Source organism: Heliangelus exortis, chromosome 10 (genome assembly GCF_036169615.1).
Source record: "Heliangelus exortis chromosome 10, bHelExo1.hap1, whole genome shotgun sequence".
Taxonomy (NCBI): domain Eukaryota; kingdom Metazoa; phylum Chordata; class Aves; order Apodiformes; family Trochilidae; genus Heliangelus; species Heliangelus exortis.
The window spans coordinates 19351766-19364577 of record NC_092431.1 but is presented as its reverse complement, the minus strand read 5'-3'; the positions used below and the strand labels follow the sequence as shown (position 1 = coordinate 19364577).

The 12812-nt window shown below is 35.1% G+C and overlaps 1 long non-coding RNA gene across 6 annotated transcripts in view; it reads right to left on the bottom strand.

The window, feature by feature from the left end:
• The window catches only part of LOC139800570 (uncharacterized), a 109765-nt gene that overhangs the window by 81624 nt on the left and 15329 nt on the right, over nucleotides 1-12812 (bottom strand). For 5 of the 6 annotated variants that reach the window (XR_011727805.1, XR_011727802.1, XR_011727800.1 and 2 more), the window contains exon 3: nucleotides 7747-7838. This is a non-coding gene — a long non-coding RNA (uncharacterized lncRNA). Of the gene's footprint in view, nucleotides 1-7746; nucleotides 7839-10916; nucleotides 11258-12812 lie in introns of those variants that run through there. The other variant, XR_011727804.1, reaches the window with a different exon arrangement.

Genomic DNA, 12812 nt, shown 5'->3' with positions numbered 1-12812 from the left:
CTCTAATTTCAGAATTGTTCAGGGAAATCAGACTATGTAGTCACAATATGGCAAAGGGGGAAACCACAGAAATTCAGGGCCCTATTACCTGGCATACAGGAAAGCTATTCCTGTACTCTTTGCGTGCCATGGCAATATTTGTTTGAGCAATGCAAGGGACCTTGAGAAGTAGGCCAGTTTCTAAGCATTCAGAGAGTTAGTGAAGCTTTAACTAGCACAGCATTTCATTCAAGAAGTCAGCTCCAAGACTTCATTTAAAATTATCAGGGGCACATTATCTGGGAACACAACAAGAAGCAATTATTGGTTTAATTAGCCTGCATTTACCACGTTGTGCTCCTTCTCTTTGTTGGATTGCCAGGCAATTTTGTAAAATCATTAAGCAAGGGAACTATAATTCCATAATGACCTAATCTGCAGCTCCATCCTATCACACTGGAATATTTTAAAGTTATTTATGACTGTCCTCAATAAAAGCTAAGTCCATTGGGCAAGAAACACTTTGGGTCTCCAGATTTCCAAATGGCTACCCTTACTGAGAGGTTTTCTGTTGTATTCAGTCATTTGTTCTCTTGTACACTTGAATGAGAAGTTTTGCTGTCAAAATAAATGCTTGTTGCTATGGAAATGCATAGGACATACAAAAAGATATCTTTCTGACCCAGGGGAAAAAAAAATAACTTTTTATTCTCAACATAACCTTTTATACAACAGACAGGAAGAGGGATTCAGAACAGTGTATTTAGATCTTCTTTCTGAGAAGGAAATTGAGTTTACCAAGTTATTTTTCTAGCTAATCTTTCAGATTTTGACAACAAGAAAGACTTAGGAATGCAATTCATGGCAATCTATCAATTTCTTATTGCTTGCTTTCATCATTGTCATCTGAGATTTACATTTTTTCACTTACAATCTCACAATGCATCTCCGTAACTTTTAAGTAGTATTTTGGTACAGCATTATTGTCTTGTCTTCAAAAATTTCCAAAGCTTTGTCATAAAGCATCAAGGAAGATTGCAATCAAAACACTTATAATAAATTAAAAATTTGAAACTATCAGCTGATGATAACCACCTCTGAACAAATTTTCCTAACTTTTCAATTGTTTCACTAAAACAAATATATCATAGAATGTCAGGTTGGAAGGGACCTTGAGGATCGGTGTAGTTAGAAAGCTGTGATTTCTTCCTGTTTTGCTAAGTAGAAAGGTAGAAAAACTAATTAGGACAAAAGAACTGGAATAAAAATCTAACTTTCTTATATTTTGCAATGGAGATCAAGTGGAAGATTTCTGTCATGTTAGAAACTTGTGAGTAGTTAAGAAAGAGTGAAATTACAGTGGCGTTTTTCGTTTTAAAGTAACTTTACTAGAAGTGTGGCCTCATTAACTATTTTATGAGATATGTTAAAAAGTTCATGCCAGTAGAAGAGCTATGCCAAGTACAGTATTAAAAAAACAACTGAATTTCTGATTTTAAAAAGCTGTTAAAACACAGAAGTTTGCATTACGTAAATCAAGCAAACATTATTTTTATCATAGTAATAAACAGAATAAATTGATGAGAATTACTGATTTAATGACTATGGCTCTCAGCATGCTGACTATCCTGGTACAGTGGGAGAGTTTTAGTATTTTAAGCAGTTTCTGAATATCCAAAGGCACAAACTCCTAAAAAGCAGAAAGGGAAAAAGGTATGGGTAAGCCTAACCCTCCATTATGGAGCTATTTAAACCTCAAAGGTCTGATTTGAGCTCATTAGGTAAAACATACAGTGTAAATAAAAGATAATGTCTCCATAAACGAGCTAAGTGAATTCAGTAAAACCTATTCTCTGTTAAATTTTACCTAGAGCACTTTAGCACATGAAAATGTGTCGAGTTTTGCTTACACTGTACACTGCAACACTGAAAACATGTTCTTTAATACTTCCCTTTTAATATCCTAACACTGCTCCTTTTTAGCCTTGGAAATTAAATGAAAATTTAGTTTAGACTCTAATAATGGTTTATTTTAAACTGATGACTGCTACTATATAATGACATCAAAGCCAACTACAGTCTATGAATTTTCCAACAAAACAAGAGAAAAAAAAATGGCAAATCAAAGACCTCACCATTGCAGGAACATAGGAGAAATGAAGCACTAAAAGCAGTTAAATGTAAAAAAAGAACCCTGGATGGAACAAAATTTTTACAATACTTACAATAGTCACAGATGAAGAAAGGAAAACTATGAAAGTAATTACATATGGTTGTACAGTTTTCCTATGCAGCATTGTAAGGCTGTTAAAATGCATTTGAAAAAAGCTCATACAGGCAATGGAAGTGCAACAGTGATGCAGAAGGAAGATGAAGGCCAGAGAGGAGAGTGGAAATGACAGAATCATATAAGAGGAACATTCAATTTTAGAAAAGATGCTCCTCTTTCTCATGGTATAACATGTGTAAGTAGTCAGTATATATGTGTCTCTTTTCCTCTGTGGCTTTTTCTGAACTCCAGGTAACAGTTAATTTTTAGGCTGCTGTTACTCTCTGAAGCTCTTATTGTATAGGATTACCTATACCTATACGATTCTTAAATATCTCTGGAATTCTTGTAATACATAATAGTAATAAAGCCTAGAAGAAATACTACAATAAAAGTATATGATCCTTGCCATTTAGAGTCTTCATACTTAAAAAATAAATCTAGAAAGTTATCTGGAATTTTCAGTTGGTGTGAAGAACTTTTACTTTTTTAAAAAAAGACATTGTAGAAAATATGCAAAATACTTCCACAAAGCTTGGTGACACAGAGCATTACATTGCATAAATTTCATTCAATAACAAATTGTTCTCCATTATTGGATAACAATGAGCTAGAAGCCTCACATATGTGAGGTAACTACTCCAGATGCAGAATCCTACTTCATCCTGTCCCTTCTGTTCAAGTACAGTTATCTCCACACAGCAACAGTGCAACTCCACTACAAGTTGCAAACACATCTGAAGTTGCTTCTTAACTTTGATTTCTACATTTACCTTTGAGTCAGAAGGAACTGTGGAAATTATAACATTAAACAGTATCCTTTTTTAATTGAATAAACTCAAGGCAATGCTGGTTACCAGACCTAGGCTATTCCAGCTCACACACCCTTGCACCAATCTAAGCTATGTTCTGCCTCAGCAAAGCATTTCCATTGTGCAGAAAGGAAGCAAAAGGCATTTGCTCTACAGGAATCTGAGTTTTCTTCAGAACCACAAGGACTTTCTGGTGGTAAACCAGCACTGCATAAAACACTGGAAAGGTTCCAAGAGGAGGACTGCCAACCAGGACTTCTCCATTAATACTTTATGCTTCCTTTTAAGACCTTTCAGACACCTGGCTCCCAGGTTCACTGTCCTACCTCTCTCTTTGCAGTACCTATGCCTATATTACTTTTGATTAGCCCTATTAAGTTCAGTCCTATTAAGCCCTATTAAGATCAGTGCACATTATAAACTGATTTCTTTACTTTTATTGCACACAAGACTTTAAGAGGAAAGACAGCAACATCCCCTGGGAAGATCTTATCACCTCATACCCTCAAATAAATGGGTGCAACTTTTCCATCAGGAAGAGCTTTTGGAGGTGCCTGTTGCACAAACCACTTAAAAGGCTCATTGTGGTGCTAAGGCTTTAGCAATTACCTTTTGAAGCTCAGCCATAAGGAAACCAGTTTGCTATGGGCAAACACATCAAAGCAAGAGTGGCAGAGTTGTGAGTTCCCCGTGTTGTGTTTCAAATTGCTTGTGCCTATGATCTCAAGAAATCAATGAAAGTTGTAAGTCACAGTCAGACACACACGAGCCTTTAATTTTCAATTATAAATAGCATAAAGACAATTCTTAACATTAAAATTGGTAGCCTGATTTTTCAAAAAGAAATATTTGCCATAGGGTAACTGGACTGAATTTATGATTAAATTGACTGCTTGCACAGATGACTTTTAGATAAAGCATACTAAGAAGCATATTATTTCCATGCATGGCAATTTACATGTGAAATTTCCATTAGTGATAATGGCAGTGGCAAGTATAAATCTCCAATTCCCTCTAACATTAATTGCAGTCATCTATGTAAGTAGTTAGATTTGCAATGACATTATATCCATAGCTCTACAGAGTCAGAAGGGATCACAGCCTGGAGAGGCTCAACATTAAGCACTGTCATTACTGATGGCAGGTAATTACCAAAATCTCTATCCACACCATTGTTGAAATACAGCGTCGCATAACATTGAAAAAAATACTAATGAAATGTGCTTCCTTAATTTACCAGACTCTAATAATAAAACTAGTTGACAGAATTCTGAATTAAGCTGATTATAATTTTAAGAACACTCTGCTAATACTTTGGAAGTTACTAATTTGCCATTTATTTCAATAGGTACATGGAATTTGAATAGGTATGTAGAATCCACTGTGGGCTGAATCTTCAAGGGGTAGTGTTGGATTTCTTGTAATATGGGGTTTTGTCTGAACTTCCAGGGCAGCTGTTGAAAATTATAAGTGAACCCACAGGCTAATAAACCAGCAACTTCTAGAATTTTTGATGGAGTTCACAAAGACTTCATGTTAGATGGTAAGATACTAGGGAAAAGAACTCCAAGTATATTTTAGTTCAGCAGATCCTTATTTAAGCTGAACTGAACTTCAGATATTTCTGTTAATGAAATTTTCAAAAGCTTGATGTTCTCTAATATCTGTCAAAAAAAATTAGCGTATATCTAAAACAAATCCTAGTTGAACCTTGTATTTTTACATAAATACTATACCCCATCTGATTTGTGCTTATTGATCTCCAACGTGCACCTTTCAATATCTTAATTTTGAACAAGATAAGGAAAAAACCTCTACCTGATCATGATGTAAAGTAACAGGAAGGTATTTGTTCTGCATTCAGTGTCCACCATAATCAGACCAGTCATAAGACATCATCTTACTCAAATCTCTAACACTAGACAGTGAAGGCAGAGTGCTTTTTACAATGCAACTTAAAATAAAACACAAATAAGTTTTATTTGCATAAACAGAAAAAAAAAAAAAAAATCACTTTCATAACCCTGTGCAAATCTATACTGTAATAAACTGCTGAGCTGTTTGCAGAAGTTCTTAAGAGCCTGAAGGAATTTAAAACACTGTACCCATGATGGAAGTTATTCCACTGAAATGTAAAACAATGCTTATTTCCATCTTCATAATGAAATTCTCAAAGTACAAAATTGATTATATTGGGATAATCTATGACTATCAAAATGTCAGTCATTGTGCTTCTGATTCAAATTAGGCCTTGACTACACTTGTAACCACTCATCAATACTTCAACCCTGAAATGCACTGTTAACAAAATGTTAAAAAATAATTTTATTCTCATGTAAGGCTAAAGGTTTAATAGTAAATTTATCACCCCAAATATCCCTGAAACATATCTCCAGTTACTAGCTGACAGTGTCTATTTCTCCCTGTTGACTTTGAGTATCCTTGAGCAAGTACACTAGAATTTTTCAGCAATTTTTGGATGGAAACTGCTAGGTGAGAGAAGTGCCACCCTTCCTATGGAGCTCAGATCTATCAGCAGAATTATTATTTTGTAAGTAGTAATTCTAGTTCTCCTAGAGGATGTCAAGTCTTACCAAAGAAAATCAGTCTGTTTTTTTGTCTCCTCTAGCTACATCAGAATTTAACTTTTGCCAGCAGCTCTGTGTTGGTTGGAGATAACTCATCACATCTCTCTGACAGACAGAGCCACGGTGGCAGATTTTTACAGTAGACCTATCTTTAGATTAGTCATAAAGTTAAGTTAAATAAATCAGCAGTCATGGCTCCGTGGAGGCTGATTCACAAAATCTGGATTACCTGAAATACTCATGCTAAAAGTACATTTCCTGCATCTGTCACGTTCCACTCTACAGAAAGACATGGAGGAGAGCAGGGACAATTTAAACATTTCATTCTAAGTGAAAATCCTCAGCAGCTCTATTTCAGCTTTGTAAAGGCATGAGTGGGAGAAGTGCACTATGAAGTATAATGGTGTTAAAACATTGCATGTAATGTGGGAGGCAGCATGGTAAAATGCAGAGGGGTAATTGTCACTGTTTAGCTTCATCCTGGCTCTATCCAGGACAGTAATGAATCAATACCTATATCCTGGTGTCCCACTGATGGGGGATGAGCACACACAAATAAATGTGGGCCAAGCAAGAAGCCTCTCTTAAATTATAGTTTCATTAAGTTGAAATATTCTTAATTTTGGATGAGAAACATACAATGACATTTTCCTGAAATAGTCCAGCTACTCTGGATGAGGCAAAGGGAGATTCTGGGTTCTTTTTACCATTAATCTGCAGGAATTATATTTTGTTTTCTCTCCTGTTTCCTTCCTCCCCACTTATTTTTAAAGCACTAGTTAGTGTTAATTCTCTTCACTGCCTTCTTGCATAACCTGTGGGAAGGTTACACCATTGCTGCCAAGTGTCTCTAACAGATTACTATCATGCAGACACTAATTTTGCAACATGCAAGCTGAAGTATAGTGCTGTGGCACTTTGAAGGCCATTTGGTATTCAAGATGTTTCACAAACAGCAATATTTATAAATTGTGATCTGTATCCAGTAATATTTGCCACAGATGAGCTTGCTCAGTACTCTTAGCATCATGCCTTTAAAGTCATCTTCTAGCCTCTGAGGATATGAGATACAGCTTATTCAAAATTCAGAAATATTGAAAATGAATTACATAATCCCATAAATGCATTATCTACAACCACATGTATTGCCAATATATCACAGACTGCATTAAATAAATTGAGAATTTACTGCAGCTTACAGAGAAATAAAATCAGACTATTAAATCAGCCATATTCAAGTCAGATACATAACCTATCTAATCAGACACTTAATATATTGAATCAAAATCACTGTACTTGCTGCATCAAATACATGACATACTGAATAAAACATACCATCCAAAGGCCATATTGATGTTAAATTAATCATGTTGAACAGCTACATAATTTACTAAATTAAATAAATTGGGCCAATAGAGTAGCCACTGAACCTAACATATCAGATCATAAGCAAACACACAACTTAGATACTTTGAAAGAACTTGTCATGCATTCCCAGTTAGGTGTCATTGAAACGTCTTGGGAAATTAATTTTTAGTCATCGAATAAACATCTGACTAATTTAGGTATCACACTTGAACAAGAACTCTTATCATTCCTAGATATCCAATGCCTTCAAAAAATTATCAAACTAATGGTAAATCAGAGATTCATGAGATTCACATTAAAAATATTCCCAGAGAGAGACTACAGAAAATATCTTATTCTGGCTGGTTTTCCCTATGCCGGGTTCTATAGTAAAATCATAACAAAAACCAGACCTGGGTTCAAGATGAGAAAAAAATTCTTATTTTTAGAGACCTTTTTAAGAAATGAGGCATGTTTTAACCCAGAATTCAAGTTTAACGTGACGCAGACATGAATTCTATCCTAGAATAACTTTCTGAACGTAAGACATTAATTATTACAAAATATTTATCCAAGGTTAAGTAGTAAGGCATTAGACTTTCTTGCATTAAATATGATTTGAGTTCTGCCAACTGAACTCTTTTCTGTCCACTAAGTCCAACAAGTTTTGTCATAATTAATACTGTATATCACAATCAGCATTGCTGAATACAAATCTAAATGAGTACAGACATGAAGATTGAACTTTTACCTTTTTCTTTTTTTCTTTCTTATGTTCCTTCTTGTACCTTCAAGTGTTGGTATCTATGGTGAACCAAAATCCTCTTCAACTTCTTTCAGCCCCTAAAGAGGAAATTACACTGTTGCTCATTCAACATTTTCAACACCTACCTAAAAAATCAGGTGGTGTTCTTTGAAAGCATTAACAAATCCTGGGGTGTCAAAACACAGGCAGATAGCAACCTGGCAGAAACCAGGTTTTTCTTAATTCCCCTTGCCTGAGGAACAAGAGACCAGCTGGAATCTTTCACCCACCAAAACATCATCTATAACACAAACCAGGCAATCAATACCAAAAGCAGATGTTTTATGAAAACTTCTCTTGTTTTCTCAGCTTCAGTCTCCTTAACTCATGCTGCGAAGTTAAAGCAAGAAAGAGGAAAGTTATTGATGTAAAGGGCAAAGCTACGGATGAAAATGCCAAGTCAGAATTAGAGGAAGTAAGCTACTTTTTGCAGAGAAAAATATATGGAGTTCTTCAATACAGTAGGTTGAACTCAACAATCCTGTAATTCTTTAAGTTAGACTGCTTTCTTTCAGGGTTTTGAGTTTGGAAAAAAGCACATTTGCATCCTTAGAGGCATTCAACACTACTTTAAAAAGTCATATATTAAAAAGTCACTTGTGAGAAGGCTGGAGTGTCCATCACCTTTCATTTCTAATGAAATGCTCTGCAGTTTTCTGATGGAGACACAAATTGTATAGTTCCTACAAACTTTATTTCAAAATCAGTTTCCAAACAAGAAATTTGAAAAAGCTTTTGAGTCTGTTCCCTCTACTTTTTCAGGAAAACCAGTTACCTTGGCTATCACCTTGCCTGTGCCTCAATATTCAAGGAAGGGTACGTTTAAATTCCCAATACAATTGCAGTTTTTCAAAATCATATTTCTGATCAATTAATTTGCTCTAGTATGATGTGTGTGTTTCAAGATATAAAGTCTTTTTCTGTTCATATCTTTTCTAGAAATATACTGAAATATTTTTACATATAGCAGGAGAAAAAACAGGGCTGAAATCAAAATGCAAGACAGAAAGCAGAACCCTCTGTGTAACCCTGCTAGTTTTGTAAAGCATTTCTTGCAACTGAGAGGCCCCATTCATGTGGATCTCATAAAGGGTGTGGTGCCATCATTAATTGCAGCTGAAACTGAGTGAAGGCAATAGATTGCCTTATTAGTACTTTGGATTCAAAGGACTTGTAATCAGTTCTTTTTCCAAATTCATCACCTGAAAGCCTGGAACAAGGCAAATATTTGAGATGCATATACACATATATAAACATATAGAGATGACATGTCAATATTTCAGCCCCAGTTAATTATCTGTTGAAAAAAATTGAAGCAAAATTCATTCTCATCACAAAATGGGGAACAAGGTATGATTGAAATGCACTTTGTATAGAACATTTGACATCTCTACATGGAAATGTTTTTAAGTAATTATGCTTAGGCTCTGAAATCAGCTAGGGTGAATTTTCTTTAAATTTCATTGCCTTGCTTATGTCTCTTTTCCTTTCTTCCTCTGCTGTAAACCATTGATGAGTCATACCAGCAGTTTCACAAATGGAAGAAATTTATGCAGCAGTTTGATTAATCTCTTAGAAAAATGATACAGGCTCTGACAGGGACCTGAACCTCAGGGCTGAGAACTGCTACTTGCAGGAGGGTGAGCTGCTACCTTTGAGGAAAGAAATAGCTGCAGCTGTTTGTGGAACTCTCGTTTAAAAAAAACAAAAAAAACCACCCCAAGATCAGGAGCTCTCCCAGGTAGACTGCAGAACCTGGCTACTTTTCTGTTTACTTCCTACAGAGTGCCAAGATTAAGGCTTATTCCTTGGAGATTTATCATTAAAAACTTATCAGCACTCTTTGCTGAAGTTCTCCAGGTTTTCTGGGGGGTTTGCTTGTTTAGGCTCACCCAGTATAACCTGTAAATTCATTCTTTTTTCCTTGAGCATGCAGTTTAGAGTGATAGTGCCAAATAAGGTTTCATATATATCTTTCTCAGTTCCTGATAAATTACATTTGATTGTGGTAAACTAGCAACTACTAAGCCTTTTCAATGCTACTTTTTTTCCCCTATTTTCTTTTCCTTTTTAAACTCTTATGCACTACATTTAAAGGCAGGGTGAAGCACCCAGCTCATTGTTAACACCTGTTAACATTTGAAATCTGAAACTCTAGAAAAGCAAACAAGGAATTCTGGAGAACAAAAGGCACAGCTGAAACTAGATAAGGAGACAGTCCTCCCTTCTCAGTCTGCTACCATGTAGGCTCCTGGACTGTTAATTCTTGCTTTGGCCTTTGTGTGGTTCTGCCTGAGCTACAAATACGCCCAAAGCATCCTCACACTGTAAAACACTTTGAAATGTATAGTGAAAACTACTGTTATTGTTGAATTAAATTCTCTTACTAGGCACCTACAAAAGCCAAAGAAATTAGAGCAATATTTTGTTTCATGATTTGTTGGTTTCCCTCCTGAGAACTCAAAAGAGGCATGGGGCTGAAAGTAATAATCAGTATCTTTTGATCATTCTTGTAGTATCTGTACCAAAGGAAAAACTTAACTGGATTTTAAAAATGCGTGGGAAGTTCTCTCTTTTATGAAAAAAAAAAAAAAAGAAAGAAAAAAAAAAAGCTTATGATTTGTCTGACATATTTTCCACTATGAGAAAATTAAATGTAGAATAAGATACATTTCTTCTGAACTTTATTGATCACTAGATTTTTCTATGCTCATGACTAATGCCCCATTACACTTTTTGCATCTTATTTTTCCATCATTCCAATTCTCAACCACATCATTCTCCCATTTCACAGAAAGAGTCCTACAGAGAGAATTAACCTCTTCTGCACAAAAAAATTAACCTCACCAAACATGTGACACACACAGAAAATATACTGAATTTCTTGGCATTTGCTTTTTATTCAGATGCATCTGCCTGTGAGAAAAGTTGTCCAAGACACCTCCCTGCTTGTTGGTGAGGAATAATTTCAGAAATCTCTTATCTAAATCTTCACTGCCATTTTCTACTAAACTTTTTGGTAAGAGTTTGCAATGCATCACATAGTTATTTAATCCCAACTCTCTCAAAAATATCTCAAAAAAATTTACTCATTAGCATTTGAAAGAAACTGTTACCTTTGAAGAAACCTTTACAGCCACAATCTGGAAATGCATAAGACATCTTTTGTGGAAGATTTACTTCTGTCACAAAGATGAGCAGATACTACGCATTTCACTGAGATTTTTAAAGTCCTTCCATTGGTATTTCCAGGCATGGGAAGCAGTAAGAATGAATAACAATTTGTCTTTCATTCAATTCCTACAGGTTTTCTTCAGCTTGATAGAACAAAATCTCCTGTTTCCCTCTTCTAATTTCTTGTATTGAAGAGGATGCAGAGGGATGGGAAGAACTGCTCTCCATACAATCCCTAATTATAAGGATGACTTAAATTGCAATTGAAATCTAAGTTGCTCAAAATGTGCAAGACATAAAAGGAATGTATTGAATATCCAGAAATTACAAAAACCCCTGCAAGCTGAAAATTTATATTGTGTTAAATAAAAGAGTTGGAGTTCCTAATAAATAGGAATAAAGTAAAGCAAGGAACAGGCAGTATTTAAACATGTTCATTCAGGATTCTAAAGCACTCTTATTAGAAATCCTGTGATAATGATAAACATGTATTTTTTTCTATTTTAAGTTCTATGAGCTAATTTGCCACAAACCTCAAAATAATGAAAATGACTGTCTTTTCCTTTGCAATATAACCCCCTGCACACAATGACACAAACCAACTGTGTGTATTGTGTTTACTACCAATAATATTAAAAATGGCCAAAATATGTCAGATGTCTATAACACTAATTGACAACTCAAAGATGTTTAGGCCTTTCTGCATCAAGTGAGCTCCAAAAGACTGGAGCTGAAGCAGAGCAAAACTTCATAAATGCCAGTATGTCAATACTTTCTCTCCTGGAAAAATAACACTAGGGAGAGGAAAAACAAAAAAACAAAGCAAAACAAAGCCAAAAAAACACCACAAAGCTGTTTCTAAGACACCCGGTTTCAGGAGTAGAACTTAAAAAACTGTTTTTTCCCCAGACAATGCCATTCCCTGTGTACTGAGCCTCTGGGGAACATCCTGACAACACTGATGGCCAGAAAGCAGAACTAGTCTCCCAGTGCAGACCCCACAGCAACATTTCAGTTTCTTAACAAGGCAAAAGTATGTAAAGAACTTATGTAAAATTAGTAAACAAAAAAAGAAGTTCATATTGAAGCTGAGCAAAAATTTTACCAAATCTCTTCTTCCTTTTAAAAAACAGCTTTAAGGTAAAAATTAAATACAATTCAAAATGTGTTTTATTCCACAATTTTATAAAAAATGAAATCTGATTTTATATGAAGGTGTTTCAAATAGTTCTTTAAAAATATATGCATTTGTTTTAAAGGAAACAAAAGCAAGATAAAGTCCCTTTTTCTGATTTCAGGATAGTCTTAAAAATTTTTTTAGCTGTTTATAAATAAATATCTAGTAAAGGCATGATGAGCACAGTTACCAGTGCAAGCTGAACACCAGGTCATTAGTTCAGGGAATGGTTACAGGCCACCAAAAATTTATTTTGTTTGTGATAAGCCAGCTATTGCAAAAGCATCATAATCCAAACATGGGCCATGTTCTGGAGAAAAGGCTTTAAAAATAGTAAAAAAAAACCCAAGGAATAGCACAGAAGAAACTGTACTAAACTCCATCAGAGCTAAAATTTGATCTATGACAACAGCATGAAACCCTTGAAACCTTCAAAGCTGATCTACATTTTATGTGTTCTTGCATGCAAACACCACTGAACATTTTCTATTCCCAATGTCCTCTGCAAAGCTGATGAACTGCAGATTTTTTTGATGTGTTCTACGAAATGTGATTAAAATTAACATTAGGTAAGGGACTCAAACCTGTCAGGAGATCAGAAGGGAGCAGAAGGAAATTCTGTGAGAAGAAAATGCTGAAGCTTTTTAGTATGTTTCACCTT